This window comes from Chiloscyllium plagiosum, unplaced genomic scaffold (assembly GCF_037043375.1).
Source record: "Chiloscyllium plagiosum isolate Xiang-an unplaced genomic scaffold, Cpla_swu_hap1 HiC_scaffold_47, whole genome shotgun sequence".
Classification (NCBI taxonomy): Eukaryota; Metazoa; Chordata; class Chondrichthyes; order Orectolobiformes; family Hemiscylliidae; genus Chiloscyllium; species Chiloscyllium plagiosum.
The window spans coordinates 5,369,242-5,386,239 of NW_028270185.1; the positions used below are offsets into that span (position 1 = coordinate 5,369,242).

Here is a 16,998-nt window from a genome sequence, read left to right on the forward strand (position 1 = left end):
CGCCTCCGCTCTCCCTTCGGCTCACTCGTTGCCAAGGCAAAAGTGCGCATGCGTTTGTCGGGAGCCCGCTGGGAGTTGAAGTCCTGCTGCAATGGGATAGAGCAGCGGTTGGTCAGTGGGTACACTACAACTCCCAGCACCCTCTACGAAGGGGGTGGGGCTACCAGCCTAGGCGCCGTTGCGGACCGTTGGTGGGGAAACGGGCCGTCTGCCTATGTGCATGCCGGGAGTGGTAGTTTCTCCACCTCCACCAACCCACCGTCTTTCCATCGAACCGTTCACCTGATTGACTACAAATCCCGCCGTGCTGCTGGCGGCCGGGTCTGATGGCGGCTTTGGGGGTGGGTGAAGAGGGTGGAGCCCTCGAGCAAGAGCACTCGGTTGGAAGCGAAAGGAGTGACATTGGCGAAGGAGGCGGTCTGTCGCCGAGGTAAGGATCGGAGGTCCGTAAATGTGTGCGGGAGAGCGGAGGAGAGAAAGGGGAGAAACATAAAGAACTTTCGCTTGCTATCTTTTGGGTTTGGCGGTGTGGCCTAAGAGAGAGGAGTTGCTTTGGGGCCCTCAGTGGGGCATCAGCTTCTTTGGTCCCGGGGGCTCTGGTCGTTGTCGCCTCGGCTGATGACAGACAGGCGAAGGTAAGAAGGCAAGCCCTCAGCACCAGCCAGGAACTCCCTGCAAACTCTTCCCTCGCCCTGCAGAAATCACAACGCAAAGAAGCAAAACAAAAGTGGTCGCCCGGGCTCTTTTGATTTAAAAAGACAAATCTTTAATTCGTAATGAACATGTAAAAATGATTTCAACTCTTGCCCATTATAAAGTAGTGTTTCGTTCCGTTCCTTTCGGGCGCAGTCACTTGTAACGCCACTTTTAAGTTTCCCTAGAAGGTAACGTTTCAGATCGTCCCTTTTAAAGTGTTTAACGCGGTTTAATTTTCTGGAAATCGTCGTTTTTGTGATCAAATGCATAAAGGATTTTTGGTGTTATCAGACCGATTCCAAAAGGTATCGGTAGCGAGGTGGTGTCAAGTGACGAGTCCGGTATCAAACGTGTTAGCTAATTGTGGGGGAAGTAATTTAGGTTTTTTTTGTGTTCCTCGCAAGGTAACGATATGCCAGTTGTAGATCCAGCATTTATATGCAGTGGTAAAATTTAAACAGCGCAGATGGCTGTTAGCATTAATAAATTGACTTTTCCTTAAGCTTTCAAACATTTATACTCCTTGAATGAATGCTGACTGATATTCTTAAAATACCATTCGCGCGGCAAAGGAGCATTACAACACATCGAAGATTGGCACTATTTTCGAGTTAAAGTATTAATCTGGATGCATTTTTGTTTAGAGAATAGCTCTGACAGCACTTTAGTGAGAATTTTAATATTGATTTAAGATTTTTAAGGTAAAACTGATGTTGAGAAAAAAAACATAATTTTAGCGCTAGTTGGATAGTCATATTTGCGTTTCAGTAGTGGTCTTGGTTCCATATCTCTTTGAAGCTGTGTTGGATTTGTTCGGCTGTGGTGATCGGTGATTTTGCCTTTCCCCAGTATTATGCATGTTGCAAAGACTTTATTCATGATCAAATAAATTAACTTGCTTTAGAAGTAATTTCGAAAGCTGGAACATTTCAACGGTCAATAATCACGGAAAAGGTGTTTTGTTTATTTACAGCAATTTTCACAACCTCATGAGTTTCAAAATGCTTTCAAGCCAATTAAATACTTCTGAACGATAACCACTGTAGTAATGTAGGAAGTAAACAAAATAAAATGTGCCTGAGATCTCTGAATCTGCCCTGTTTTGAAGCGTCTTTGGTACTTTAGTCGAAATGTATCAGTTCAGTGTTTCATTTTGCTAATTGCAAGCTCAAACAGCTTTCTTGTCCTGCAATCTAACATGGAAGCATTCAGAGTTAACAGCTATGGTCTTATTTTTGAGAATTGTGTAATAAAGATGAGGTGTAAGTAAATATTTTTAGACTTGAATAATTTGTGGGAACCATTAATTTTATTTTGCCTTTGTGTATATATTTGAGCAATGGTTCAATGCACCATTGTAAAGATTCAATTCAGTGTTTAATGGTTTACTTACACTTAACTTTAAAGATAATTGCAATTTCTTTCAATTTTCATGAGATGTGTAGCTCTCAGGAAAAGCACCAAGCAGAAGCTTGGCTCATCAGCAGTGAAGGTTAAGAGGGCAAGTCAGTTATCCTCCTCAGATTTATCAGGTTAGTGACAAGGATCAGATGTGATGTATGTGTGTTTTAAAAGCAAGACTTGCTTACACAAAAAATCTTCCTGTGTCTTGGCTTTTTATGTAGATTCCTTTGAACTTCAGTCATAGTCATTTCTGCCTATATAATGAATGTCATTTTTGTGCACAAGATTCCATAAGCAGGAATGTAGTCATTTAAGGTTTCTATTGGTGTTGGTTTAGAAAAGAATATTTGTCAGAATATGCCCCACTATGTTTGGAATCAGATTTGAAGAGTATGGTGCTGGAAAAGCACAGTCGGTCAGGCAGCATCCGAGGAGCAGGAGAGTCAACATTTCGAGCAAAGCTCTTCATCAGGAATGTGGGGGCTGAAGATGAATGGGAGAGGGGTGGGGAAGGCAGCTAGGAATGTGATGGGTATGTGTAGGTGGGGGCGAAGGCAATAGGTCAGAGGAGGGTGGAGCAAATAGATGGGAAGGAAGAGGGACAGGTAGGACAGTTCAAGTCGGCGGTGACGAGTTGGGAGGTTTGATAAGGTGGTGGGAGGGGAAATGGGGGAAACTGGTGATATCCACATTGATCCTGTGTGGTTGGAGGGTCCTAAGGCAGAAAATTGAGAGGAATCATTCTACTGATTCTTCACTTAAGTAAACTGGAACCATGAGGCAGAGTTTGATGTCTGCTTTGCTCAAAGTTCAATTCTGCAATGTTCCAGTTGATTTTGAACTGGCTTAGATGTCCTGTCTAGATTCTGTGCTCAAGTTCTTATGACTAAAGGCAAGAATGTGATTGAGCTGAACTGATAGTGAGAAATATCATTACAGTTGATAATGTTCCTAAATTTAAACAATATGCTGAAAATACTGTTCAGGTTTGGAGCATTTGTGGAGGAGGAAAAGACATTCTAATGTTTTGCTTAACTGATCGTACATTAGTTCTAGCCAGACATCCTAGACGAGTCCCAGTTCTCAACCACAATTTTCAACTTCATTGCAAGAATACCCCTCCTTATCTAGCCATGTGCACTTGGCCCAAAAGGAGCAGCAGCTGAATTTAAGATCCTGTTTGAAGATGAGCACGCGATGTCTTCCCAACAGCATCCAAGCCAAAATGTATCCCTCCATCGGAATCACTAATGGATTATCTAGGTCATTTATCACATGTTTTGTAGGGACCTAGTTGTATGCAAATTGGCTGCTGTCTTTCAGTGCGTTATGGCCATCATTGTATTTTGCAAAGGTACTCCATTTGGCTGTAAAGTGCTTTGTGATGCACGAGATTGTGAAACCTGCTTAACTAAAGTCTTTCTTTCAAAACTCAAAATAAAGATGTGAGGCTCCTATTCACCTACTCTTGTTGGCTTTTCCAGTGGAGATACTGTGATATCCAAATTGCCCTCCATTGTGGTCTTGTTTTGGTGCAGGTTTTCCCAGTGTCTGTGCCTACAGCAGTTACTTTCCTATTTGAACGAGGGTGTAGCTCTGATCTTTTGATAGAATATTAAATGTGAAGGAAGTTTCACTCTGCTGCATTCATGCACTTCATTAACTTGAAGCTTTTTTATGTACAAATGATAGGTACTTTATGATGTATCTGAACAGGGGTCCTGGCAGTCTAGGAGCCTATTTCATGGGCTGCTAGACACTTTGTGTTTTTTTAACCTTGTCCCAAAAACTCATGCCATAGAGTCATATAGCATGGAAACAGACCCTTCAGTCCAACTTGTGTGAGCTGACCAGATATCCAAACCTGATCTAGTCTCATTTGCCAGCATTTCGCCCATATCTATCTACACCCTTCCTATAAATATACCCATTCAGATGCCTTTTAAATGTTGTTGTATCTGCCACTCCACCTCTTCTTTAAGCTCGTTCCCACCCTCTGTGTGGAAAATGTTGCCCCTCCGGTACTTTTTAAATCTTTTCCCCCCTCACAGTATTCTAAGAGTGGCCTCACCGAAGTCCTGTACAGCTGCAACATGATGTCCCAAATGCCTATACTCAGCATGCCAAAAGTTGTCTCCACCACCCTGTCTACCTGTGAGTCCACGTCCAAGGAACTCTGCACCTGCATCTCCAGGACTTTGTTCAGCGTCACTCCCCAGAGCCTTACCAGTAACTGTATAAATCCTGACGTGGTTTGCCTTGAAGATGCAACATTTAGCATTTATCTAAATTAAACTCCACCTGCCAATCCTTGGCCCATCTGATCAAGGTCCCCTTGAACATTTTAAAAAAAACTTGTTTTCCAACTATTTAAATTATTTTGTAACAGCATTAAAATTATTGCATTACTGAAGGTTAGAATAAAATGGCTTTAGTGTTTGGCTTATATTTAATCGCTGTAAGTTTGTTCTTCCAGTTCTGTGTACTTGCAGTGCACCTGTTCTTTAATAGTAAATTATTAACACAAGGAATTCACCTTCAGCCTGCAAAGTGAAACTGTTTTGGATTGGAATTAGTGTTGCTGTTTTGTGTAGTTGGATGGAGAATATTTAACATTCATTCACTCCTCTACAGCTGTTGTCTTGCGGAGACACAATGCTTCAATGCTGAGGTATGGGGCTGTGAGCCTCAATAGCACACTGAGACTTCCATGCAAATGTTGAAATGAGCAGGGTGTATAGAGAAGGATACGTTTAAGGAGGAAATTCTATTGTGTGGGGTGTAAATAGCTGTCAGTGATGAGGTGAATGAAGTGAATGCACAAAAGGCAGAAGGTGAAGAAATGGATGTACAAAATTAAAAATCTCTCAACGCCAGGTTATAGTCCAACAGGTTTAATTGGAAGCACACTAGCTAGTGTGCTTCCAATTAAACCTGTTGAACTATAACCTGGTGTTGTGTGATTTTTAATTTTGTACACCCCAGTCCAACACCGCCATCTCCAAATCAAGAAATGGATGATTTGCAAAGGGCTATGTGATGCTAAATGACCATGCAATGAAGATCCAGGTCATTGCAGGAGATTTGGTTTGGGTGGCACATGAGTCAATATAGCATGATTTAACAGGAAAGTGTGCCAAGAATCGTGCCACATTGTTCCACAAACATGACCAAATGTGTGAAAACCAATTAGACCATCAAGATGGCCAATTAACTTGACTGCTACTTGGGATAAAAGCGATTTGTTGTAAATTATGAAACCTTGTGTGAATAACTATTTATTCTAATATGCTTAACTTTTCTAACAAATTGCTGAGGTTCCTGATTACCTATTACGTAACTTAAATTATACCCTGTTAAAAACTCCCAAGTACACCTCTGCATTTGTTCAAAAAAGACAGTTTGACAAAGGAAATAAAAACACAATTCTAAAGATCATAAGTCTGTATCTCACAGAGGGGTTAAATTTGTGTTTTTCTTTTTGATTTCTGTCTGGAAAATAGTCACTCTTCATTTTGATATTTGATGGACCGCTGTCAATTCTTCTTAGAATCCTTAGAATTCTTCTGTTTAAGCGGCTTTGATTTTTGTCTTTTTCGTCCACATTGAGAGTGGGAAGGGAGAGATGTGTTCAGTTGATTGTTTCTGACTGCTCAGCACCTTCAGATTTATAGCAAATTGTAGCGCAGCTGCTCGAGGTTGTTATTGGGCTGTCTTTCCTAAACTCGAAGACTCCTGGTGCCACTCTGTCTCCAAGTACAGTAACAATCTCACTGCTTTGAGAAGCAACATTATCTTGCACAGCTAAAACTGTGTGTCTCACTCTTAAATTGGAAGACTCCTGGTATTTCAGTAAAGTAGCAGCCCAGCTGCATTTCTGTCTTTCATGTCTTATGACCTGGAAAAGGTGACGGGGGTAGGGACTGGATTCAAGAGAGTGGAATGGTGTGTGGTAGCACATGAGTCACCTTGCTCATCCTGAAGATTCAGACTAGAGTTTTGTAAGTTGACCAATTTGGCTTTGACAGCATTATAGAATCCATCGCATTTTCGTGGCAACGTGACTACAATTAACACTCCGATTTAAGAATTGCTTCTTCCAGCTGTTAACAGACTTGCAAACGTATCTCTAAATGCTAGGAAATGCTAGGCTTAGTGGTTGTTGGAAACTAGGCATTCTGACGACTCTTGGGGTTTGGGTGGTAATGTTCCCCTTGAACAGCTATTACTAAGTATTGACTCAAGTCAAGAAATAATCTAGGAAGTAGAACCCTTTATAAAAGTGGGGAGCCAGCTGAAACTAAATAATTTGATTTGTGTTTTTTTGTATTATCACATGTACCAAGATACAATGAAAAGTATTGTTTTTCTGTGCTGACAAATCACATCTGGGTAATAGATCAGAATGCAGAATATAGTGTTACAGCTACAGACAAGGTGCAGAGAAAGATCAATTCTAATATGAAAGCTCCATTCATAAATCTGATAACAGTGGGAAGAAGCTATTCTTAAATCTGTTGGAATGTGTTTTTAAACTTTTTTGGATCTTTTTTCTGATGGAAGAGAATAAAACTGGATCTTTGATGTTGGCTGCTTTCCCGAGGCAGCGGGAAGTGTAGACTGAGTCAGTGGAAGGAAGGCTAGTTTTCATGATGGCCTGGGCTACATTCAAAACACTACTGTAATTTTCTTGCGGTCTTAGGCAGAGCAGTTACCATACCAAGCTATGATGCATCCAGATAGGATGCATCTATAAAAATTGGTAAGAGTCATTTTAGACACGTTGGATTTCCTTAGCCTTCTGAGGACGTAGAGGTGTAGGTGTGCTTTCTTGACTAGCATAGATGTGGATGGACCAGGATAGATTGTTGGTGGTATTTACTCCTGGGAACTTGAAGCTCTCTATCATCAGCACCATTGATACAGACACGCACATATCCTCCACTTCACTTCCTGAAATTGATGATCAACTCCTTTGTTTTGTTGATGTTGAGGGAGAGATTGTCTTTACACCATGACACTAAGCTATCTAGCTCTTTCCTGTACTTTGTCTCATCATGTTTGAGATCTGACCCACTACAGTGGTGTCATCAAATTTCTAAAAGGAGTTAGAGCAGAATGTGGTGCCACAGTTGAGTGTATATGGAATATTGTAAGGTGCTGAGTATGCAGCTTTTCGGGGCACCTGTGTTGAGAATCATTGTGGGGGAGGTTTTGTTGCCTATCCTTACTGATTGTGGTCTGCGGATCAGGAAGTCAAGGATACAGTGCAGAGAGGAGGAGCCGAGTCTTAGGTCTTGGAGTTCAGAGATGAGTTTTGTTGGAATTATGGTGTTGAAGATGTAACTTAAAGTCAATAAATAGGGATCTGATGTAGGTGTCCTTGTTCTCCCAGATGTTCCAGTGTAGGGCCAGGGAAATGGCCTATTATGGATCTATTGTAGTGCTAGGTGAATTGTAGAGGATCAAAGCAATCTGGGAGGCTGGAGGTAGTATGCAGCAAGTAGTGTTTCTTGCTGGGTGCAATATGTGCGATTCCTCCAGTTCTGTTCAACTCCCGAGAATTAAATGGACAGAATTCCAAATCTTGTGAATTTTTTTGTTGTAGTAGGTATCAATATGTTGAGGTTGGTGTCAAGTGTGGATGAATAGAGCTGGTTACTTGAGTTAGACCCTATGGATGTATCGCCTTGGGTGGAGTTAGAACACTGTCATGCCACCTCCTGGAGGAGAATTTAGAGAGAATTAGGTCAGTCTGGAAAAGGAGTATTCTTAGGGTGTTGATATGAGAGCCTTGGTTATTACCATGATGCCAGCACAGATTTTTCCACAATTTGATACCTATTGCAGTCCCTTTTGAAATGCCCTAAGGATGGCTAATGTGGGAAATGAAAACGTTTTGGACAACAAATATGGTAATTTTCAGTTTAAGGCACATTGGAGGGTAAAGTGAAAAGCTTTTTGTCTGTATTTAATCCATGCTCTGTATAAACAGGGAATGCTGACTGGTATCTTTTGCAAGCTCTGGCATTCCTCAAGTAGGTGATGGATAATTTTATAGACATGGATTTGTACTGAGTTCTTCATTTTGTGGCCAGAGCTTTTAATGATAAAGTTCAGTGGTTCGAAAGTGCAGCAGAGACTTGGCAGACTTCATTTTGTAGTTTTGGATATTTTCTAGTCATGCTGTTCAGATGTATTGCACACCTCCTGGAGCAGATGGGACTTTAACCGAGGAGCTACAGTTGCACCACAAGTGCACCTTGTAGTTGTTCTGTGCTATTGAGCAACTCTAATGCACGTTTCAGAGCTGACGACCCCCCAGTTGTTGAAGTATGTGGCCTGATAGAACTGGAACAGGGAAGGGATACAAGATGTATTAGGACATTAAGGAGATTTTTTTTAAAAGCCAAGCATAGAAGCTATGCTGTGCGTGCGTTTCTACCTTCCAACACAGCATTTCTTGCTCTGCAACCTTAAGCAGTGATAGTGACATTTCCAGCATCCACAATTTTTTTTGTATCGATGGTGAGGCCCTCCCCCCCATCTCATTCGAGGTGTCCAGCATTGCTGTTAGAGATTATAAAGGGGATTTGATCCTGCTGATTCATATTGCTGCACACCAAACTGGCATCCTTGAAGAGTTCCAATCTACTGTTTATTTATTTCCTGTGGTACCTGCTGGGTGATTGACATCCTTATGTTGATTGTATCAGATTTTTAAATAAATGAAAAGAAACTCAGCACGTGGTCTGGATTGAAAGTTGCCACGGCAGAGATTTTGAGTGGTTAATTAAGTGATTAGCAAAGATTGGCTCCAAACAGGCTTCCTCCACAACCACCACAGACTGTGTATTGAATGTAACAAAGCTTTTTATCTGCTTTTCTTCCAGCCCAACATTGACCAACAAATAAAATATTTTTAGTCGATCTATTTGAGAGCTAATAGATTTGACTGTATTATGATTTGTTTCTTAAATCGTATAGGTATATCTGGGTGGAACAGGTTGCTGGTTGGAAAACCTGTCTTTGCTATATTAGTGGAATGACTTGGAATTATAGAGTCATACAGAATTTTGGGACCAATCAGAATGCACTGAGCTTTCAGACATCCCTTTCAAATTATTCTGGTCTTTACCTCAGGTTCTTAATTTGGTGATATAGTTCATTCATTAACCTCAAGAAGCCACATAATCTCAACAGCTCACTAATATTATTTATGGAATCGTGTGGGAGCCTGCACTGAACTTGATCCTATCCTCCTGCTTGGGGTGCTGGAGTTTTAGGAGTATGGAGCTATCCCTTGGGATTATGGAGGATGTAATTGAGGCAGATGATTGGTCATGATCTTGTTGAATGGTGGAGTTGGCTGTGAGGTCCAAATATTCCAGCGGTCCCTGCTCATTTGCACCTTCCAATTGGAGTCGTGGAGAGCCCTAGAAACTTACAGCAAGGTGAAGGACATTTGGCATGTGCTGATTTTTTTTCTAAAAAGTCTTCTTGTTAAAGGCCACACCCTTTTTTGCCTGAAACTCTAAGTTCCTCCTCCCACGCAATTCCCTTTTTAAAAATTATTTCTAGGATCTGTGTCCACCACTTTCCCATTCCCACTTCAGAGAACATTCCAGATGCTGAGAGAACATGAGGGGACCTTTTCCCCTTCCTGTCTACTCTCTCAAAACCTCTACTGAGTCACGACAGCTAGCTGAAAAGCACTGAGGTTGCTTATCATGTGCTTTTCACCAACACGTTAAATGGGGTAATTCACAAATTGGAGGGAACTGTCCCTTATATTTTCTGGGTATTGCCAAGTATTCTCTGTAATCATTTTAAAGCGTAACTTTGAAATTTCCAGGAGAATTCAAGTCTGCATATAGTTGTTTTAACAAAAGGCATGTTGAGCACTCTTTTTTGACTGTGGAACTTCCTGACATCTGGTCCCCACACACAGCTAGAAAATTCAGCAAATGATGACTGTTTCAAACAAATCATGCTTTTAGATTTCGTAATTGAATTGTCATACATTAGCATGATCATGAAAAATCACTTTTTTGTTTAATACAAATTAGTGTGCGACATGCTATCTTTGAGAACTTCTAAAAACAAATTTTAATTGATTAAAACTGTTATTCTCAGTGAATGATTAGTGTGAATTGACTAGTGACACTTTAACTGGCATGGTAATTTTTTTTCCTGCCTCCAGAAATGTCAGTTGAGATGCTACATCTTTTCCCTGGGAAGTTAGATGGATAATCTCAGAATACGAGTAGATCATTCAATCCTCGAGCCACTTGATGAGACCATGGCTGATCTGTGGCTCAACTCCACATCCTTTAGTACTCTTGCTTTCCAATCAATCTCTGATTTAAAATCAGCAACTGATAGAGCATTCACTGCCATTTGTGGAAGAGTTCCAAACATCTATTACCATGTGTGTGTAAAAATGCTTCCTAACATCTCTCCTGAATGGTCTGGCTCTAATCCTCACACTCTGTCCTCTAATTCTAGAATCCCCAGCCAGTGGGAGTATTTGATCTTTATCAACCCTGTTTATTCCTGTTAATATCTTGCAGACTTCGATTAGCACACTGCTTAATCTTCTAAATTCTGGAGAAAACAGGCCTATTTTGTATAATTTCTTCTCATAACTTAATGCCTGATGTAAACCTATGTGTACTCCCTCCAAGTCCACTATATCCTACTGAAGGTGTGGTGCCCAGATCTGGTCATAATTCTCCAATTGAGTTCCAGCCAGAGTTTTATATAACTGCAGCACAATTCTGCATCCTTGTATTCCAGTCCTCAAGATATAAAGGCCTGCATTGCATTAGCTTTCTTGTGATTTTCAAAGTTTGGGAGAAGATTTGTAGCTTGGGTGCTCGTTGTTGTGGTTCTGTTCGCCAAGCTGGGAATTTGTTTTGCAGAAGTTTCGAGCCTGTCTAGGTGACATCCTCAGTGCTTGGGAGCCTCCTGTGAAGCGCTTCTGTGATCTTTTCTCTGGCATTTATAGTGGTTTGAATCTACCGCTTCCGGTTGTCAGTTCCAGCTGTCTGCTGCAGTGGCCGGTATATGGGGTCCAGGTCGATGTACTTATTGATTGAATCTGTGGATGAGTGCCATGCCTGTAGGAATTCCCTGGCTGTTCTCTGTTTGGCTTATCCTATAATAGTAGTGTTGTCCCAGTCAAATTCATGTTGCTTGTCATCTGCGTGTGTGGCTACTAAGGATAGCTGGTCGTGTCGTTTCGTGGCTAGTTGGTGTTCATGGATGCGGATCGTTAGCTGTCTTCCTGTTTGTCCTATGTAGTGTTTTGTGCAGTCCTTGCATGGGATTTTGTACACTACATTGGTTTTGCTCATGCTGGGTATCGGGTCCTTCGTTCTGGTGAGTTGTTGTCTGAGAGTGGCTGTTGGTTTGTGTGCTGTTATGAGTCCTAGTGGTTGCAGTAGTCTGGCTGTCAGTTCGGAAATGCTCTTGATATTTGGTAGTGTGGCTAGTCCTTTGGGTTGTGGCATGTCCTCATTCCGAGGTGGAATTCTGGAACTGACAACCGGAAGCGGCAGATTCAAACCACTACAAATGCCGGCGGAAACATCACATAAGCACTTCATAGGAGGCTCCCAAGCACTGAGGATGTCACCTAGACAGGGGACGAAACGTCTGCAACACAAATTCTTGTGATTTTTTTTAACTCAATTTCCAACTCAAAGCAGATAATACATTTTGCTGTAAACAGCAAGAAATTAAGACACATTCATTCAAATAGGTTGGCTTGCCTTTCATTTCTCTGAACAAATAGACCTCGTTGGTTGACATGTTTACGTGTGTTTTAGCTGGGGCTTGAGCCACTGCTATATGAAACAGCTAGAAATTGAATTTTTCTTTTGGAGATTGAGCAGTGAACCAGAATACAGAGGTCTGACTGATCTAGCGGACCAGCAAATGCATCCTTGAGTTAGATTTGATCTGCCTCTGTTGTGCTTGTACCCTCATTCTTTCCTATACAGACCAGTTTAAGGTGGCATGGTGGCTCGGTGGTTAGCACTGCTGCCTCACAGCGCCAGAGACTCGGGTTTGATTCCTACCTTGGGCGACTGTGTGGAGTTTGCACATTCTCCCTGTGTCTGCGTGGATTTCCTCCCAAATCCAAAAGATGTATATGTGAGGTGAATTGGCCATGCTGAATTGCCATGTCAGGGGTAAATATTGGGTAGGGGAATGAGTCTCGGTGGATTACTCTTCGGAGGGTCGGTGTGGACTTGTTGGGCTGAAGGGTCTGTTTCCACACTGTAGGGAATCTAATCTAATGTAATCTAATGTTTTTGTCACCGAATAGGCCACCTTGGTCCGGTTTCGACATTACATTGAGATATTTACAGATTATCTTGGTTAAATATCTATTCTTTGAGGGTCAATGTCTAATTAATAACATGCACTTTGGAGTTTCAGCCGAAATCATTCTTGGCTGAAACTAGACATTATTTTAAAAGTGTGGGAATTGAACTGATGGTTTGAAGGAAGGCACCAATTTTCAGACATACCACCTCATGAGTTGTTTTGCAGTTGATATGATAGTTGAGACTAATTTGATTTTATTATGTGGCGCATTGATTTGAATGCTATGACAACCTCAATCGCACTTGTTTGGTTGTTTGTGTGGTGCTGGCTGTGTAAGATGTCGAATTTATAAACTGCCATTAAATCTTTCCCATATTTTGCCAAATAGACCATAGCCATACAGCCTGGAAACAGACCTTTTAGTCCAACTCGTCTATGCCAACCAGATACCCTAAACTGAACTAGTCCCGTTCGCTTGCAATTTGCCCATATCTGTGTAAACCCCTCCCATTTCATGTACCTGTCCAGATGCCTTTTCAATGTTGTAATTGCACCCATCTCTACCGCTTCCTCTGGCAGCCCATTCCATATACACCGCCTGTGTAAAAAAAGAGGCCCCTCAGGTCCCTATTAAATCCACCTCCCCCCACCTTAAACCTATGCCTTCCAGTTTTAAACTCTCCTATCCTGGGGAAAAGATTTTGACTATTTACCTTATCCATGGCCCTCGTTATTTTATAAATCTCTGTGATCACCCCTCAGCTCCCCACACTCTAGCAGTCCAATCCTCTCCCTATATCTCGAACCCTCCAGTCCTGGGAATGTCCCCCTGTAATTTTTTTTCTGTACCTTTTCTAATTTCACAACATTCTTCCTATTGCAGAGCAAGCTGAATTGTACACAGTATTCTGAAAGTGTCCTCACTAGTGCCTTGTACAGCCACAACATGATGTCCCAACTCCTATGTTCACTGCACTGACCAATAAAGGCAAGTGTGCCAAATGCCACCTTCACCACCCTGTCTACCTGCTACATTGCTTTCAGGGAACTATGAACATGCACCCCTAGGTCCCTCTGTTCAAGAATACTGCCCAGGGCTTTACCATTAGTTGCATAAGTCCTACCTTGCTTTACCTTACCAAAATGCAACACCTCTCATTGACCTAAATTAGACATCTGGTCAAGATCTTATACTCTTAGATAATCTTCTTTACCATCCACTATAACATCAATTTTGATGTCATCTGTAAACTTAATAACCATACCTACCATATTTTTATCCAAAACGTTAATATAAATGACAGACAACAGTGAACCCAGAACGATCCTCCCCGCTGACCACATGACTGCAGTCCATATAACAACCCTCCACCACCACTCTGTCTTCTACCAAAAAGGCAATCTCCCTGAATCCTGTATGATCTAACCTTACTAACCAGTCTACCTAGATAAACTATTCTCTCAACTGTGCAGTTGTTTGTATTGTTAAAATAAGGTCCAAGTTCAAGACTTGTCTTTGTTGATACTGTTCAAGGTCGCAGCACTATTTGTACTGCCTGAGTGAGTTTGTCTCGAACTTAATGTTACTTAGTCTGTCTTATATTTGAATGTAGGTTTTAAGATGGTTAAACAAATTCTGAGTGCATATTTGAAGAACATTTGTTGTGTTCAACTGTGAAAGTGAAAGTAACTTACATCCAATAAGATGTGTAGTTATGTTTTTTCTTAAAACTTTAAAACCTAAATGTAATATTTTTAATATTAAAAGATTGATGATAAACACTAATATGGTTTGCACAATCATCAATCATCATCCACTGTTTTGAAAACAACAGGGTGAAGCAACGGTTTACCCATGCACACGCAGTACTGGTTAGGCTTTGTATAGTCAATTGTCACTTGGTAGTAAAGAACTGTTATTACTGGGGGGAGACGCAAAAAGAGATTTTGTTGAAGCTTTTTATCTTCAGAACAATTAACAAGAATACTTATTTTTAAAGGGAAAAACCAAATTTTATGCAAATGAGAAGGGATTGATTGGCTGACAAGTTGCCTCCGGCAGAGGTGTTGCCATTGAGAATACACAAGTTAATGATGATCAACAGTTCACTGCCACGGCGTGTTAAACTTTTAAACTTGATTGTGGTTAAGGCATTGCCACAAGTTGTTCAGCTACCCAGAAACAAATCAGCTGCCATCAGGCTGATAATGTGGTATTCTACAAACCAACTGGAATCACACTTTGTATATGCACCTGGTGTTGGGTCACTTCCTCCTGCACCCCCACTACTGCTGGTGAAGCAATAGTGTAAATACAATTTGAAATATTTTTCAGTGGCTTACTTTTAATCCTTTTTCCAGTTCAATCCGCAATCATAAATAAAGTAAAATAAAAAGATTGGTCTTTAGAGAAATAGTATACAAATAATCAAATTAAGATTGATAGTTGGACTTGAAGTGTGGAACACTTACGTGTATTGAAATGCCATATGTTAATACATAGGGCCATCTTTTTAAACAGGTAAAGACCATGGATGCACACGCACCTGTTTCTACTCAACAAAATAGGTAACAGCTATTCACTGGTTCATTTCTCACGGCAGTGTCTTGACCAATCTAGTCAACGTTCTGGTTTAAAATTTAAACAAAGCTTGGCACTCAAATGTTGGTCATCATTGCCGTGGAAAATACATTGGTCAATCTATCTGACTATTGGAGTCCACACTTATCAACTAATCCACATTTTCCTCTTGTACACTGCAAATGTTTGTTTTCCCCTTAATGGTATTCTTGTCAATTGTGCTGAGAAAAGCTTCAATAAAATGTCTGTTCTTTTCATCAGTAGCCAGTTGGGCTATACTGTGGGGTTATAGAGCTCCGAACTTTATCAGAGTGAGTGCAATGAACTTAAATGGCCATAAAAACCATTTGTTTTTCACTACATAAAATGTCCAATGTGCAGTCATTGAGCCATTGCTCAACTTCTAAGGAGTGTCAGCTAAATATAGAATACCCGATCCATGGAATGTCTTGTTATGCAGTGCTACTATCAAGAAGAATTTGTTCCTTTTATCTTCTGTAAAAGTGGCCCTTTTTATATTTTGACCTATTTTAAACTCATCCACCATTTGATTTCTGCAAGATTGGATCAGAGAAGACACAGTAGGCTATCTTGTAATCACTCTGTTGTTTGTGTTTCTATGACTGTCTTTTCATGGGCTGAAGTTGGCACTTTCTTGTACATACTGTTGAAGAGTGATAAGTATGAAGTAGATTCACAACATCCCCCCCCCCCCCCCCCGCACCATAAAACTCCCAGAAGAGGGATTTGTCTGTACTCTCTTGTAAAATTTTGATACAAATGTAATTAATGCATTCTCATATTTGTGTCCAGGTGAACTGTGAAATGTACCCAGACCTATAATTTGTTTGTTCCATTCTTGGGTCATGTCTGATAAATATCTCAAAAGTTAACTCATGGTTGTTGTAATGGAGGGAGTTGTTTAACAAGTGAGCAATTACTATGGTACATTAGTGACTCCCTCAGGTACTTGACTGGAGAAATGTCTTAATACCTGTATATAATGAGTCAGATAAGTGCCTTTCCATTTTGCTATTTGGTGCTGAAGTATGTGCGTATGTGTTTTGAGACAGGAATTTAGAGACCCTAGTTATTAGAGGCTGAGTGTGTATAATTATCTGTTATGCAGCCAATCCAATGCACCTACTTTGGCAGAATGACTGTTATCCAAAGTGAATGCTGCTGGATCAATAAGAGTTTGCTGAATAAACAATACATTAAATGTAGATGAGAAAAAAAGTACTTGGAAAAATTCTGCTCATCCACAGAATAACCCTTATCAAAATGGTTTACAATCCAACTTAAAAGTTTGTTTTCCAAGTTTTTTGCTGTTTTTTAATATGGCGGTAATTCCTTTTTGCTCTGGGCGGTTTCTCCCTTGATCTCACTAAATTTTATTTCTTCATTATTGGCACCCTCCTCCTCCAAGGGAGGATGGCAACATTGTTCAGAGCATCAGGACTCCATTGTAGTGTTTCCGAACGATGAGGTTCTGCTACCTCCCAGTCCCCACAAAGATCCCTTTGTTTTATTTGTACTCCCATGTTCTGGATGTAGGTTTACTCGCTGAGCCTGATGAAGTCGGAGGCTCACTGATTAAACATCTGAAAGCTAACCTTCCAGCTCAGCAAGCAAACCTACATCCAGAACCTCACCTGAGCTACAAATCTTTTCAAAACACGCATACTCCCATGTCTTGATTACTGTGTGCACTTTGTGCTACATAAAGTCAAAATGGCATTTAAAATGTCTTACAATTTACAATGACTTAAGGTCAGTTGTTACCAGTCCTTGCAGTATAACAAGTTTATGGAACATTTAATTTGGTTCAATATCTAATTTCTCATTCAAAGCTGAGGAATTCAACTAATGCAGTCACTGCAAATCAATCCTGCGAATGAACAAATGCTAATACACCCATTAAGACTCTTCAGGCTGTATCATGTGTGATTTGACTTGGTGAAATTGTTGCTGGGTTT

The 16,998-nt window shown here is 40.8% G+C and overlaps 1 protein-coding gene across 5 annotated transcripts in view; it reads left to right on the forward strand.

Moving 5' to 3' along the window:
• Positions 1 to 401: 401 nt before the first annotated feature.
• sipa1l3 (signal-induced proliferation-associated 1 like 3) overlaps positions 402 to 16,998 on the forward strand; it is a 246,157-nt gene continuing 229,560 nt past the window's right edge. For 4 of the 5 annotated variants that reach the window (XM_087983905.1, XM_043680771.2, XM_043680774.2 and 1 more), the window contains exon 1: positions 448 to 635. The gene's annotated coding sequence lies outside the window, so the exon portion shown is untranslated. The other variant, XM_043680772.2, reaches the window with a different exon arrangement.